General features: G+C 45.8%; 1 protein-coding gene across 2 annotated transcripts in view; it reads right to left on the bottom strand.

Moving 5' to 3' along the window:
* The window catches only part of VDAC1 (voltage dependent anion channel 1), a 61,023-nt gene that overhangs the window by 32,205 nt on the left and 13,938 nt on the right, over positions 1 to 14,880 (bottom strand). The gene's annotated exons all lie outside the window — the stretch shown is intronic.

Raw genomic sequence — 14,880 nt, 5'->3', positions numbered from 1 at the left:
TCGCAGTGTGCTGGTGCAGCTGGAGCTTTTGGGTTCCAGCATGCTCAACACGACACATCAGCAGTGCTCCAGGTGTCCATTACATAGTGTGCAATTCAATAAAAATAGGTGGCTAAAAATAATCCCTGACATTGATATGCACCAATGCTGAAAATTGTACAGGAGAGCGGACTGAGCCATAGAGTGGCTTTGGGTTGGGAGGGACCTTGAGGACCATCCGGTTTTATTAATCACCTAAATGATGCACAGGAGAAAACTGTAAGTTCCTCAATAAATTAGTAGCAGAGGAGAAACTTTATCTCAGTGTTTAATCATCTTTGTCATCTCTGAACAAATACCAGGGCATAAACAGAAGGGCTCCATTTGTCTTGTTGTCTCCTTATTGGTGTTCTCTTGTCTAAACACGGCTACAACACAAGAAGGAGATCAACTTGAAAGGAAAGGGTGGGACACAAATTCTTACAGAGTGCACAGCTGTGCTGTGACGTACGGCCAGCCCTGTGCCTGCTCCTGTGCCTGCTCCCAGCTCCCTGCCATGCAACACAGAGCACAACCAGAGCCATCACCATAATCACCACAGTGCAGACGGCACCGCTTCCCTCCCGTCACACACAGCTCCTTCAGCCAGCAGAAACGTCCTCATTTCTCCAAAATACACAAAACGTAGAAGCAAATGGATTTCTCCTCCTTCACAGGGGCACCACTGCCCAGCTGTGGCCTTCTGCTTTTCCAGGCTCACAGAGCAGTTGGCACACAGGCGCACACACGCTTATCACAGAATCATAGAATGGCCTGGGTTGAAAAGGACCACAATGCTCATCCAGTTCCAACCCCCTGCTGTGTGCAGGGTCACCAACCGGCAGACCAGGCTGCCCAGAGCCACATCCAGCCTGGCCTTGAATGCCTGCAGGGATGGGGCATCCACAGCCTCCTTGGGCAACCTGTTCAGTGCGTCACCACCCTCTGAGTTATGTCACTGCAAAGCAATGTATTCCTATTGCAAATCCCCTCTGCTCGAAGGTGGGACAACGATTACTCATTTCTAAACAAAGCCTCGTCTCTTTGTTTGAAAATAACTCATTTCAGAATGGAAAAAAAAAAATCAGTGAATTTTTTCACCAAAAACAAAAAAAAAAAAGAAATTGAGTTTCGGTTTTACAGCGAGCGCGAAACACTCCGTTCTGACAGTTTTCACTTTTATTATACATTGCATTTATTTGCACAGTCCCTCTCTCCCCAGACCAACAAGACCCCATCAGCCTGCATGGCTGCAGGGCCCCAAGGTGGGATCTCTGCTGTCATTTTTCTGGTGATTCCCATTTGGTCTCAGCCAGCGCTGCCCCGCAGGACTGTGGTGGGAGCTGGGGGCAGTGCAGTGGGTGTGGGTCACAGCCTCTGGATTTCTGGGCAGAGCTCTGCAAATTGCCCCCAGTCTCACCATGGTTCTGAAGGCATCTCATCACTGGAGGCAGCACCTGAGCTGGTGGCGTTCCCTCCAGAAAAGCAGCTTAAAAAACATGATGGGAAAATATGGTACCAATTTACAGATGGGTAAACTGAGGCAGGATGGGCGTCGCTGCAAGACCCAAGGTGATGGAGGGGTCTGTGCAGAGCTACAAATCACTGGCTAGACAAGAGGGCTCAGATGCACACACGGGTGGCACAGTGCAGGGGGAGGCTCCGTGCTGAGCCCTGCAGGGAGGCAGCGAGCACAAGGTGGGTCGGGGTTGGGGTGCTGCAGCCCCAGCACTGCACTGCGGGGATTCACACAGTGCCATCACTGTGGGGCTCTGTGTGGAGGAACGTGGGGTGGAATTCCCCTTTCCCAGCTAATCAGCTCCATTGCTCACATTGCAGCGGACTCCAAAATTCCCTTTGTCAGCCGTGCAATAAACTTCGTCCCTGCACTGACTGAGTGCATCTCTATTTGGGGGAAAAGTGCCTCGCAGAGTGGCCCACATCCGCCCGCAGTAACGGGAGCGCTCCATTATGGTAACCCATGCTACTGAGATGACAATTATTTTTCCAGGCATACGAAAACCAAAAATCATTTGAATGTTGCATCATATAAACAACCTGGTTCTCAGGTATGGACTCATTTATTCCATCCTGAAACAGATGTACAGAGGATGATGACAAAGCAAAGGCAAGGGACCACCAAACAAATGCTTTCTGCAAGCAGAGGAACCATGCAGGCTCCATTACAATAACCTGCTCTATCCCAGCAGCATTTCCACGCCTCCCCAACTTTCTGGCATAAAGATGTGGCTATAAAACATGAGCAAAAATGTCAGGCTAATTAAAAGGCTTTTATCTGGTTAAAACCATATCTCTTTTTAAAGACAGACATTTCCTTGCCCGTATGTCCTAAACAGCACCTGAGGTTACTGCAGCAGAAAGGAGTTGTACAAAGCAGATTTGCATGACACTGTTTATTGCCTCCTGTGCATTTTTGCATGTCTCCCAGCACAGTCTCGCCGCTCCTACCTTTCTCCACCAGCACTTTCTAATCAATGGTGTTTGCAGACTCTCGCCTGGCAGCAGAGCAGAGCTGGTGGTTGGGGCACAGCCAGACACTGCTCCCTGCCACCCTGCAAAGCACATGGTTGGGTGCACAGTTCCTGGAGCACATGCCCAATACCGGGGCACAGGAATGAGGTGCAGGTTCCCAGCTTGCAAATGTCATTGCCGCTCCTCAAGCAAAGCAACAAAACTGCGAGCTGTGTGCTGCAATACAGGCAGTGAGGAACCCGCAGGTGGGGTGTATGGCTTCGGAGGAAGGAGACATGTGAAAGGCTGTGAGGGCACTGCAGTCCCTGGGGTGCAATGTAAATCCTGGCTTTCCAAGCAAACTCCCTGCTCTGAAACTGGAGTGACTTTATTCAGGCATAAATGCTCTGCTTTAAAAAGCGTGGCAGTGCTTATCTTTCCATCTCAGCTATTAAGGGGCTCTTTGTGCTTCAGCAAACTGCCACTGGCCTGAGTGCTGCTGCTGTGGCACATGACTGCTGCGTTTGGTTTTAGCCAAAACAGGATTGCTCGCAGCAGCTGGAGATGCTCATTTTCCTCCAGCAAAAACCTTGCAGATCGCAGCCGTCTGGGCTGGGGCTGAACAGAAATGTGTGGGAGCAAAAAAAAGGCAGGACTGGTTTTGCCCCATCCTGACATATCAGGCTGAGGTTATAGCCTTGAAAATGTGGCATGGGGAAGATCTGCATCCTCCCAAAAGCACATCCCAGTGCATCTGGTCCAGCAGAGCTGTTGGTGATTTGCCACTTGTGCACCTCCCTTCCCTTCCAGCAAATCCCCTTTTGTTACCCCGAGTCTGAAAACCCAAGCCAAGGCTCTGCAGCTGCTCCTGAGCAGAGTCTGGAGAGCACCTGGTTAACATGAGCAGCCACTCTCTGCCTTCTGTGCTGTAAAACGCTGCAGGTAGCCAAATGAGAGGATATTGGCATACTGAGAAGTTCTCCACTTCAAACAGATTCAATCCATCCCAGGCTGACAGAGCCCAGAAGATTGCCATCTGACACCCAGGCTGGAGTCGGGCTGCACCCCAGCAATTTAAATCTGCAAGGACGCAAGAAAAAAATTGAAATATAGTATAGAAATGCTTGGTTTGGAATAGAACTCCTGAGTTTTGCACACACTGGTGGAGCTCAAAGCCTGGAGATGCACCCATTGGACATCCCAGGGGCCAGCAAGCTCCCTGCTCACAGGGGTGTGGTGTTACGTTCTCCATCTTTTTGCTCAAGCTATTAAAAACCCTCCATAAATCCAAAAGCATTTGTTCATCTCAGCTGCTACAGATGCTGGAGCATACGCTCCTCGTTCACTCAGTGATCTCCACTAAGGTGAACCCATTTATGTCCTATGCATTATGGAATGGTCAACCCTACTGTTTATAACAAAATCCATGAAAAAGCAAAACAATAATTCTGTTGTCTCCCTGCTGTAGCAGTGATCTGCCATCCAATTGCCAGGAAGCTTTCACAGCCATGAAAACACATGCTACTGTGTGCAGGCTGAAAATAGTGATGCCTACAATTACTGGGTAAAGCTCAGTTTGCCCTAAAACACTACTTGACTGTAATTACTTATATTTACCTAATTGCAACTTATCACACCCTGAATAAGAGGGATTGGCAGCACTTTCATGAAGATGCCTCGGAACGCAGCGCTGTGCCCACAGCCCTGTGGGAACTGAGCACCAGGAGTCAATCCTATGTAAGCACAGCCGGTTCCCAGGGCCAGGCTGCCTGCTGCCCTGCCATGTCGTGTCACCCCATGTCATACCACCCCGCAGCGAGGGACCCAGCCACAGCTGCAGGGCTCATGTCACTGCACTGGGTTGGTGCCAGCCCCCCCAAATTGCAGTCTTTTGGTGCAGTTCCATGAGATAACATGGGGCATCCATGCATGTGAATGCTTTGTGCAGTAGGAGGCAAATAGCAGAGAGCTTGGAAGTGCTTTACTACTCATTTCTGCAACAAACTGCTGATTTGAACTGCAGGTACTGACTGATTCAGCAGGACCTTGCAGTATATACTTGGTTTTAGCTGTGTACCCCAGGGGATGTGTCTGGATGCTTTTCTGAATTAGGCTTATAAATCACTGGCTTATATCTGTACTTAGTTTTTCCTTGAGGTTTCATAGACTACTGAGAGTTAGAAAGGAAATTAGAAAGGAAAGATTTCTTACAATGAATGCAAATAATTCCTTTCTTCTTGCCACCTGTCTGCAGGCTGAGATGGGCTGAGGAACTGAATCAGAGCACCATTACAGCTGGAAAGGACCACCAAGAACTTCTAGCCCAACCAGGAGTGGGGAAGATCTCAGATCTGCAGCTGAGCCGTGCAAGCACAGCAAGCAGCATCCTGGAGTTACACTAACAGCACAACAGGACCATTTTCCAGGAGTCTTTGTAACACTGGGTTTTAATTGATGTGCTTGGCTCTGAAAGAGCTACTGGAAAAACTGCAGGAAAATCAAATGTAATCACCTGGGCAGAAACCCTGCAGGAATAGAGGTGTGGCATCTGGGGACGTGGTCAGGGGGCACAGTGCGGGTGGGTTGGGGTTGGAATTGGGGATCTTTTCCACCTTTATGTTTTTATGGTTCTATGACAGAAATAAAGAACAGATGAAGCATAGTGCTGGGCTGGCCTGTGGGGTTCAGAGGGCAGCTCTGTCCCAGGGCTGCTCGTTGCATGGGTCCGTAGCATCATTTCAGCATGTACCACTCACAGCATTAGCACCAGTCATAATATTATGCAGCTGTTGTTGTTATAGAAAAAAATAAAGAAGACAACAATAATACTTAACTATATGAATATTTTGCTGTAACAAGGCTTTGCCAGATGTTCTGCCCCTTGATTATGCATGCCACAAAAGCATGTTTTATAATCACATAAAACAAAGCGAGATGAAAGCCATGGAAATGTCTGTGTGTTCTTTCCCCAGTGCAGATGCTTTTGAGATGATTTTTGCATCTGTCAGGCATAAATCAAATGGGAAAAATGATCCTCAGACCCGGTGCATCTCTTGGTAGAGTCAGTGGTTGCATCACTGGCATTTGTTCATGTCAATGATTATCTTTGTTATATACTCCCGGCACTCATGGGGAGGTTAAGTTAAATGTTAGTAAAGCATTTCAGTGGAAATGGAGAGTGCTGAGAGTTTCAGATTGAACCGCACTTATTGATTAGCACTGAGAGATAAATAATGGGCTCTGCTGAGGAGGGACATATGTTAATTACCATCCCTAATTTCCACTCCCACCAGTGCCAAAGCACACAAGTGGCTGTGGCCACATCTTGAGCCTGGGTGTGAGGTGCTGCTGGGGGTCACGTCGGTTAATTAATAGCCGAGATGCTGAGATGAAACCCTCATTAGTAGATAAGAATATTTTCATGTGACCTTGCTGCGACGCAGGCAGCAGGATATCGTACCAATGACAAACACACTGCAGCGATAAAAGGTGTTACTGCATAAGCACAAAACACTGCCATGCTGAAAGAAAGAGCACCCGCTTTTTCTGACCTTTCCTAAGCAAACTGCGGCTGTGTGCTACCTATATCCTGTATGAATGGATTCCTTTTTTGTGTGATTGCTCAAAGCCAGTGTGTCCGTTTCTATAGAAGCACCCACAGGATCACCGAAAACCACATATTCAGCTCTTGTTAATGTCACCAATGACGTACCAGGGCAAGTACTTGTTTGTCCCAAAGAAATACAGGACTTCCACCGCTCGGTGCGAGCGCCGCTGCAGAAAAGAAGTTGTTGACATGAGAGGAAAAACCAGGTTTCCTGTTTGAACTCTGACAGGTACTGGAAGATATGAGTAACATCAAATCTTGGTCTGCTCTAAAGGCAGTCTGTGGTCAGGGGGTTCTCACATTTGTTTGTGTGGAACAGCTTTGAATTGTTTGCAGATACTGCGCAGAAGAAACTCGGAGATGCTTATCGCCGCGCGGGGCCTGTTCTGAGATGTGTGCGTTTGTGAACGGGTTAGGGGAGATCAAAACGGCTCCAGATGATATGCCTCACATGCTGTAAATGTGGTAGATGCTCCCGAGATACCTCCGAAAATATCACATGTCACAGCGTTGTCGAGTACAGGCGGCAGCCGCCCCTGTTTCCATCTCACGGCGCGGGGCAGGCGAGAGGAGTTTGGGGGATTTTTTCCAGATCATTTGTATTTGTGTGTGTGTGTCTGAACGCTCAGATGAAAACTTTCCCTCCTTATGTTTCTCACTGACAGAACGGCTCGAAGAGATCAATCTGAAAGCAGTGAGGTGCGGGAGGGGACGGCTCTGAATGCCGGGCTTTGTCCTCGCTGCCCTGTGCTGGTGGCCACAGCCCAGGGAGCCACTGTCATCCCATTCTGCCTGTGGTGTCCCTGCTCACTGCACGGTGGTTGGAATAGATGGCCTTCGCAAGACCCTTCCAACTCTAAGGATTCTATGATCCTATGATCCCACACCAGCAGGGCAGCAGCAGTCTCTCCAGCCAAGGTCCCAGGAGGGAACAGAGAGCACTGCTCGAACTCCCCCTGCAAGGAGCAGATCCCAAACATTTGCATACACAAAACTAACCCTCAGTTTTCTTTAATGCAAGACATCTTTTCCAGAAATTCTTCTAAGACAAGACCTGCCAAAGCTCTGCTAAATCAAAGTCATTTCTGGGGATATAGCTGGTTCGTAGATTCCTCTTACAACTCAGAGCTGTTGTGGCTCATTAACAAAACTCTCCTCCAAAGTACGGACCCCTCAGCCATAGAGTCATAGAATGGTTTGTGTTGGAAGGGACCCTTAAGATCGTCCAGTTCCAACCTGCCTGCTATAGACAGGGACACCTCCCTCTAGACCGGGTTGCTCACAGCCCCATGCAATCATCCCATGCCATCACCCCTCTCACAGCTCATACTGAATCACCTGAAATGCTCTCCCTGACACCAGAGGCAGTTCTGCTCATGCATGCGATGCCCACACGTGGCACTGCAGAAGGGCATCACTACCATGACCCTTCCCGTGGAGCCACCACACCGAGGCACTTCCAGATCAGCTGGGCTGCATCCCACTCAGCACCCTACAAACTGGTTCCTGCTCATTTCTGCCTGCTCCCCTACATTTTGTCAAGATTTCTTGTTCTTTTTTCCAACAATGTGAGTGCTTTCAGAAAGCAAATGGTCATTTTGAGCGCTGCCATGGAAGCAATGGAAACTAAGTGAAAAGTAAAACCACTCAATCAAGAAAAAGAGCAATCCCACCAACTGCTGCCCACATAATTGGGCTTTCAGATCTGGGCTACTCACGAATTAACTTCGATTGCAAAAGACTATCTTGAGCCATTCCTCAGACACCTGATGCTCAGCCCCTCACAGAGCACCCAGCTGGAGAAAAAGAAAAATTGGATAAGAACCATCCCTTGCAACACTAGGTGCTGAGTTTGTCCTCATTTCTGAAAGAGCTGGGATTCTTTTAGACAAATTCACCATTTTCTGCATTCATTTTTACAAACTTAGTGAAGATTTTTGGTACCCCATAAAGCTGATCAGTTTTGCCAGCTGGATTGCAACAGCTCTGGTGCAGCTGGCACTGAAATGCAGTACGAACTAAATGTTCCCAGCAGTCTGATCCTGAAACACCCCCAAAATCGCTGGGACTTGAGTGGGTGGTTCCGTACTGCCTGTGCTTAATGGTGCACCTGAATGGGGCTCTGACCACAGAAAGGAGCAGGAGGGATCTTCACTGCCCCAGCACTTATTTGAGAACACCAGGATTCAGCCATTAACTTTTTTTGGTAGTAGTCCATACTAACATCATCAGAAACTGACATAAAATAGTGCTATCAAAATCAACAGCAAGAAAACCTGGTAGATTCATAACTAGAAATAGTACGGAATTTATTCAGCACATGACACAGCAGAGAAAAAGACGTTTGGAAATGGGAACACTGCTGCACCACAAATCCACCGGTGTGGAGGGTTTTTCTTTACCTGAACACTAATTTGTGGACAATTTTTGAATAACTTTCAAAGTGAAACTGTTTAAAACAACACATTACGGGTCTTTGTTCCTTTGAGTCTTCAAGCACTGATGCAAACTATTCCATTCCAAGTGCTCCCCACTGATTCAATCTCGTTTTAGCAAATAATAAGGCCAGGTGTGTTTACACTCCTTGGCCACTAATATTCAAATCCTACATTTGGGAAAAGAATCAAATTTAACCAAGAGATAAGAAAGCCAGATTAAGTCAATTATTAAATATGATTTGTGCTCATTATGCTCATTAGGTATGATTTCACCAAAGAATTTTCCCCTTTTATTTAACTCTTCATGCTTAAGTGCTGCTACCAAATGTTTTGATTCTTATTTGAATTAGAAATTACAAGGAATATCCCTCTTAGACTTATTCAAATTCTCCCTTTTCAACTTTCAGCTTGTTTTACACGTTGGATTTTGAGACAGTTAATAAGATGTAATGGGGCTCTGTGTGCTCTGAGCAAAACCTTCATTTCGTACAGCCAGCTGCAGGCAGCAAACACCCAACACAGAGCCCAAAATGCCACCAAACTGCTCCTACATCCCGGTGGGTGCCACACACCACTCGTGACCCCAGCACTGCCCATTACCTGGACTTCATCTCATCAGAAAAGGACAATCAGAAGTCAAGAATTAAAATGTGTTGAAAATTATTAGGAAAAAATTAAAATTAAAAAAAAGCATTTTTAAACCAAGCAACAGATTTTCAAAGTGTCTAAATTTTCTCTTTTCTCTCTTTTTTTTTTTTTATTCTATACTTTCAGAATACCTAACCACAAGCATTTGAGCAAACTAGAGAAAAGAAACTGTTGGTAATTTTCTGTAAGTTTCAAAAGACAGCAGGATATACACGCCGTTTTATGTTTCTATGTATAGAGACCTACTGGCAAACGTACAGTGGAACAAAGATAGACATCTAGATAGATTCGTACCTGCCGTTCATGTGCCTATATGGAGATAGATGCTTAATTAGATAAGTAAACAATGGAAACTTTTAAAATTTGTAGCATTGTACTAAACTCTGAGTGTCCCTCTTACTTCTTTAGCACAAAGGTTTGAATGCCTTCCATGGGTGCCAGCTGGCCGCACGTTCAGCTCCTCACCTGGACACGTGGGGTGCTTTGGCCAGAACTGGAACACAACTAAATACCTAAATGTGAAATAAATACCTTTGATCAAATATTTCAATTAGCACCTGAAACTTTTTAGCAGAAAAATGAGTTCTGAATTGTCAAGCGAGGTGGTTGTAATCACATGGAAGAGCTTGAGCAGAGCTAAGGCAAGAAAGAAGGGAGATTCAGACTGGATGTAAGACAGAAGTTGCTTATGCTAAGGGTGGTGAGGCACTGACACAGGCTGCCTGGAGAGGTGCAGACATCCAAGGTTGGGCTGGAGCACCTGATGGAGCTATGGTTGTCTCTGCTCATTGCAAGGAGTGGGACCAGGTGGCCTGGAGGGGTCCCTTCCAACTCAAACCATTCTGCGACCCCGTGATTCCATTTCACTTTTGTTCCATTCAAGGCTATGGCAACTCAAACTCAACTTCAGGCTGCAGGACGTGAGATCCCACGAGATCCCTGCCCAGTTTCCCAGCACTGCTGAAAGAGCCATTGAGCTGTCCATGGAAATCAATCACTCCCAGCAAACCGAAAAGCAATTTGCTTATTTTTATTAAGCTTCCTTTTCCCCTCTGCTGGCAAGGCTTAAAGGAAGCAAAGATATAAAACAGAAATATTTAAGAGAACATTCATTAATTCGTAATAACTACAACATTTTGTGTTTCAAATCCCCGTCTCTCTGGGAATCGTGTGTTAAATATTCATTCCGATAGTCACACAGTTCCAAAGAGGATATATTTCTTTGCAACCAAACTTTAAAAATTAATGAAGGGAAATAAATCCAATAAAACCCAGATGATGACTCTGACTAACCCTGCTTTCTGAAAGAAATCCGATGGCTTAAAGAGCTTTCTCCTTCTCTCATGGTCTGTAGAGTTTGGTTTTAACTGTGATTGATGGCTTCTTGGTCTTTGTAACAGATGATGAAAAACACAACTTTGGGTCTTTGTAATAGATGATAAAAAGCACAACTTGGGTAAGTCAACAAGTAAACCTGTCTGTAAAAGCAGAATGGGAAGCGGACATCAACAAACAGGCTGAAGGCTTTTCCCAGCCTCCTCAGTGCTTCTTGGAAACCTGGAACAGTCTCCAAGTGCAGGACCAAACCTGCCATACAGCCAGGCACACAAGTAGCTGGATTAAATCCTCGAATAGAATGTGCTGTTGGTCTTTATCTCCAGCTAAACAAACATTTTGCACTCGCCAGAAGTAAAAGTTGACATTCAGATGTGAGGCCAGCTCAGGATCCCCTATTTATGCCTCTCTTCAAACTTCACGTGAGCTGTGAAAGCTGCACAGACTTTGTGGCAATCCCTTGCTTTATTTTATTCCAGGCTGGAGGGATAATAGCCAGCAAAAAGCAGCAAAAGGGATTAATAAAATTCCTTGCTCTTTCTAAGCAAAAGGTTACTTTTCAGTTGTAGAAGGCACTTTTCAGTCAATTAATTTCTTATCCCTATCAAAGTTTTTGGTGATTTTCACTTTCAAGGTTTGTGCCCTGTCAGTATTTTACTCTTGGCCACAACAGAGACTGCTCATAACACTTCAGAGTGTTTCTGGGATTCCTATTGATGCCTTTTCAGGAGTCTGCCTAGCAATTACTTTCTTCTTAATTTCCTCACCATCGGTTTTACCAGCCTGTTGCGCAGCTGGCAAACACCAGAGCACCCTATGAAATCCAGCGTTGGAAATCACCATGGGATTTTACACCCAGATTTCAACACTAACTCTTCGGTAGCTGGGAATCCACACTAAAAGCAATAGTTCTGTCCTTGAGACACAACAGAAGTGAATAAGTGGTTGTTGGTACCACTATTTTTAGGCAGAACAAAACTTACACTTCCCCAGACTGAAACAGGCAGCGATGAAGGAGAATTGTCTGCAAAGAGTGATTACCTACAGGCCTCCAAGTGTGTGTGCTCTGAGTGCTTTTTGTTGGGACAATCCCAGTTGTTTTAAAATCCATACCACCATCACACATCGGGTGGTACAACTCCACCTTCCCTCAGCTTTCTGGCTGTGATTCAGCTCCCAGCCACACTTTTTCCATCGGCCCTCTGCACTTACCTTGACCTTCTGCTCCCAGTCCTGGCTCTCACCTGGCCTTGACCACTGGACCAAGAGCCCAAACCCAAATCATGCCTTACACAGAAGCTGGCATTTACAGTGCAGGATTTCCCAGACAATATTGTGCAAATGCATATATGTATTACAAAAAAAAAAAAAAAAAAACTTGCTCTGAATGCAAACTTTCCCAAACCCTTTGATGACGGCAATAGAAAGTGGGATTGCAAGTGCTGATGTGATGCTGCTTACTTGCATTTCTCATTATTGTAACAAGCAATCAGGCTACAGGCACTAGAAACCAAACAGCAGCTAGGGTCTAATTCTCATCTGATTGCTATGCTGCTGCTGATAAAACGTTAAAGTACGGGCAGATTCTGCCCTCAGACTTTCATATAAACACACATACACATGCAGCCCCACAAAAGGTACTCAGCAGCATCGCTTCTAATAGCAATTAACAGGATGAGACATGAGGCACAAGATTGTCTGCTTGGGGAAAACACAGGGAAGCTGCATCAAACCACAGCACCTTTATTTTAACGGATGCAAAACGCAGCTGTAAAGAGGAGAACAGGAAAGAATCCGCATGGCACTGAGTCCCAAAGGCACAGCCAGGCCAAGCCCAGCTCACCCAGCACACATACTGGAGAAGGTTATGCTTGCCCTGAGCACATGGCAAGGCTGGCATGCACCACCTGCAGGATCAGAAAGCCAGAATTTCACTTGGTTTAATTTTTCTACATGTGTTGTGTTTTTGTTATTATTGCTGCTCTGTTCCACCTCCTCTCTTGCTTTTTTTGGGTCCTATATTATCATTACTTAACTGGAAAGAGCTTTCTCTACACATTTCAAGTGTCCTTTGGAAAGATGTCTGTCCATAGCCCTTGAAGTTTCTACAGAAATACATTTTTCTCTCCTATCTCAATAATCTTTTTGCTTCGACAAGAAGGTTATTTTTTTCTCTCCCCGCTCTGCTTTTTTAGCAGCCCTCCGCATGGCCACGAGCCGCCAGTCACAGACTTTCCATCAATCTGAATGAGCTTCAGCTCACACTTCGGGTTCAAAAGTTTTCTGCCCCTTATCACCTTCAGATCCCTTTACCACAATGCTTCCTACCCACACAGGAGCTTGTTTGTATGAGCTGGAAATCTCATGAGACAGCGGCTCTCAGGTTGTTTCCAGTTCCCAAAGAAGGCAGTGCTTGTGCCCTCAGAGGGTTTCAGTAAATACCACTCTGAACTGGCAAGAAATATAATTTTTCAGGCACAAAAGAATCTCATTTCAGATGGAGCTGTTTGGCCACTTTTAGCTCTGTACATTTCATAAGGTTTGAGTAAATCTTCAGCCCAGGTTCCAAAGCAGATACCCATTCCCAGTCACACCCAGAGGGTGAGCATCAGCAACTCACTATCACGTGGACACGTCAAGTGAGGATCTGCAGGAAACTATCTCAGATTCAGTTTTGTTCAATGCTTTCCCTAAAATCAGGGAAGATCAGACAGAAAGGACATCTTTAGTTTTGCAGATGATAGGACTGTAGAATTCCCTGCCAGAATGTTGAAGGGCAAGACCAATGTTCAACATGAACTTTACAACAGATATAACAACAGATGCAGGTCAATGTGGGCAGGTGATAAGTAGTACAAAGAAAGGAGTGAGCACTGATAGACACCACCAGATGCACCTCGTGAAAAGACGGTAGTGAACAACACACAGGTAATGCAGTGGAGGAGGACAGACTTCAACCTTGGCAGGAGAGACTCGAAAAACCAAACTTTAGGGAAACTCTCAAGAGACAGGGATGCCCTGGAACAGGCTGCATGGAGGAGATGTGAGTTCCCATCATGAGAAGTCTGTAAGAGCAGATTTCAAGGCTTCTCACTAGAACTACAGAGGACGTTTTTTCCTGCAGTGGTTCAGGGGATGGGCCAGCAGACCTGAGAAATCCTTCCCTTGCTCATTAAATAGCTGGCTATGGTTAGGTTTTCTGGGAAGATCAAAGCCAACACTTAACCGAGTGCAGTGCAACTGCAGATCCACGGATGTTGTTATGATACAACTTTCTGGACTTTTAAACCCGCAACAATAGTTAGTGGCCAACCTTGCCCGGAAGCTCCACTAGATGATGCAATCCCACTCTGCTGACAGAAGCCTTTGGTGGGAACGGGGAAGAGTCCACTGTGATTGTTTTTCACTCCCAGAACTACAGATTCACCCAGGAATTGGCTTAGTTTGAGTGAGAAGGATGGAGCTCCAGTGACACAAAGGGATTTCCATGGCATGTTTGATCTCATGAATTCTTTAGTTTTTTCTAACAAAACAAACAAACAAAAAGGCTCTACGACATCTGTCAGTGCCACATCAGCCTACTTCCAATCCTGCCCTCATCTGATTGTCCTTTACCCCAACCCACCACCTCCAGAGCTGAGCTTTGTTGAGAAGAACACTCAGGTTTTGTCCAAGAAGGGAGACAGAACCCCTCCCTTCCACATGACATCCATTCCATGTCATTAGAGGGAAGATCACAGCTGAGATAAGCTTTTATACAAACACTGAAGGAAATGAAGACATTAAGGAGCAAAAGGATGAGTAACAAATGCCAAACAGGCACAGGACAGCATTTAGGTGAAGCAAAGTCTCTGCCTTCCACATACATCCTTCCCTTATTCTGCTCAAAACGGGGCAAGGCAAAGGTACACAATCAGCAGAACACCAGCCAGGAGTGAAGCATTGTAATCCCAAACCCTGGGCCACATCCTCACTTTCTGGCATTCATTTACCCAAAGGAGGGTCTGCCCACACGCCTCAGTCAAAGTCTGCCTCATTGTTCTCAAAGGGCTGCCGTGTGCACGAGGTTCATTCGAGTTTTGCTCCCTTAGCTCTCTTGATATTTACTTACACAATTATTTCATGCAGACTTATTGTTCAAGCCTTTTCTTTTGTTCTTGTAAAGATTAACTTCTTAGAAACAAGCTTGGTCGGCAAAGCGTTTTGAAACGTAATTCTCTGGTGGTGGTCTATTTTAAGCAGTGACATGCTTGGTGGTCGCTGTGCTTTACTGCTAGCACTTAGTGGTTTTAAAAGTTGTTTTCTGTTCTATGTATTAACATATTTCGTTTACTATAAAAAGACTCCTAAACATATACTTCT

The sequence above is a fragment of the Gallus gallus genome, chromosome 13 (assembly GCF_016699485.2).
Source record: "Gallus gallus isolate bGalGal1 chromosome 13, bGalGal1.mat.broiler.GRCg7b, whole genome shotgun sequence".
Classification (NCBI taxonomy): domain Eukaryota; kingdom Metazoa; phylum Chordata; class Aves; order Galliformes; family Phasianidae; genus Gallus; species Gallus gallus.
This window is presented reverse-complemented; position numbering and strand designations above follow the sequence as displayed.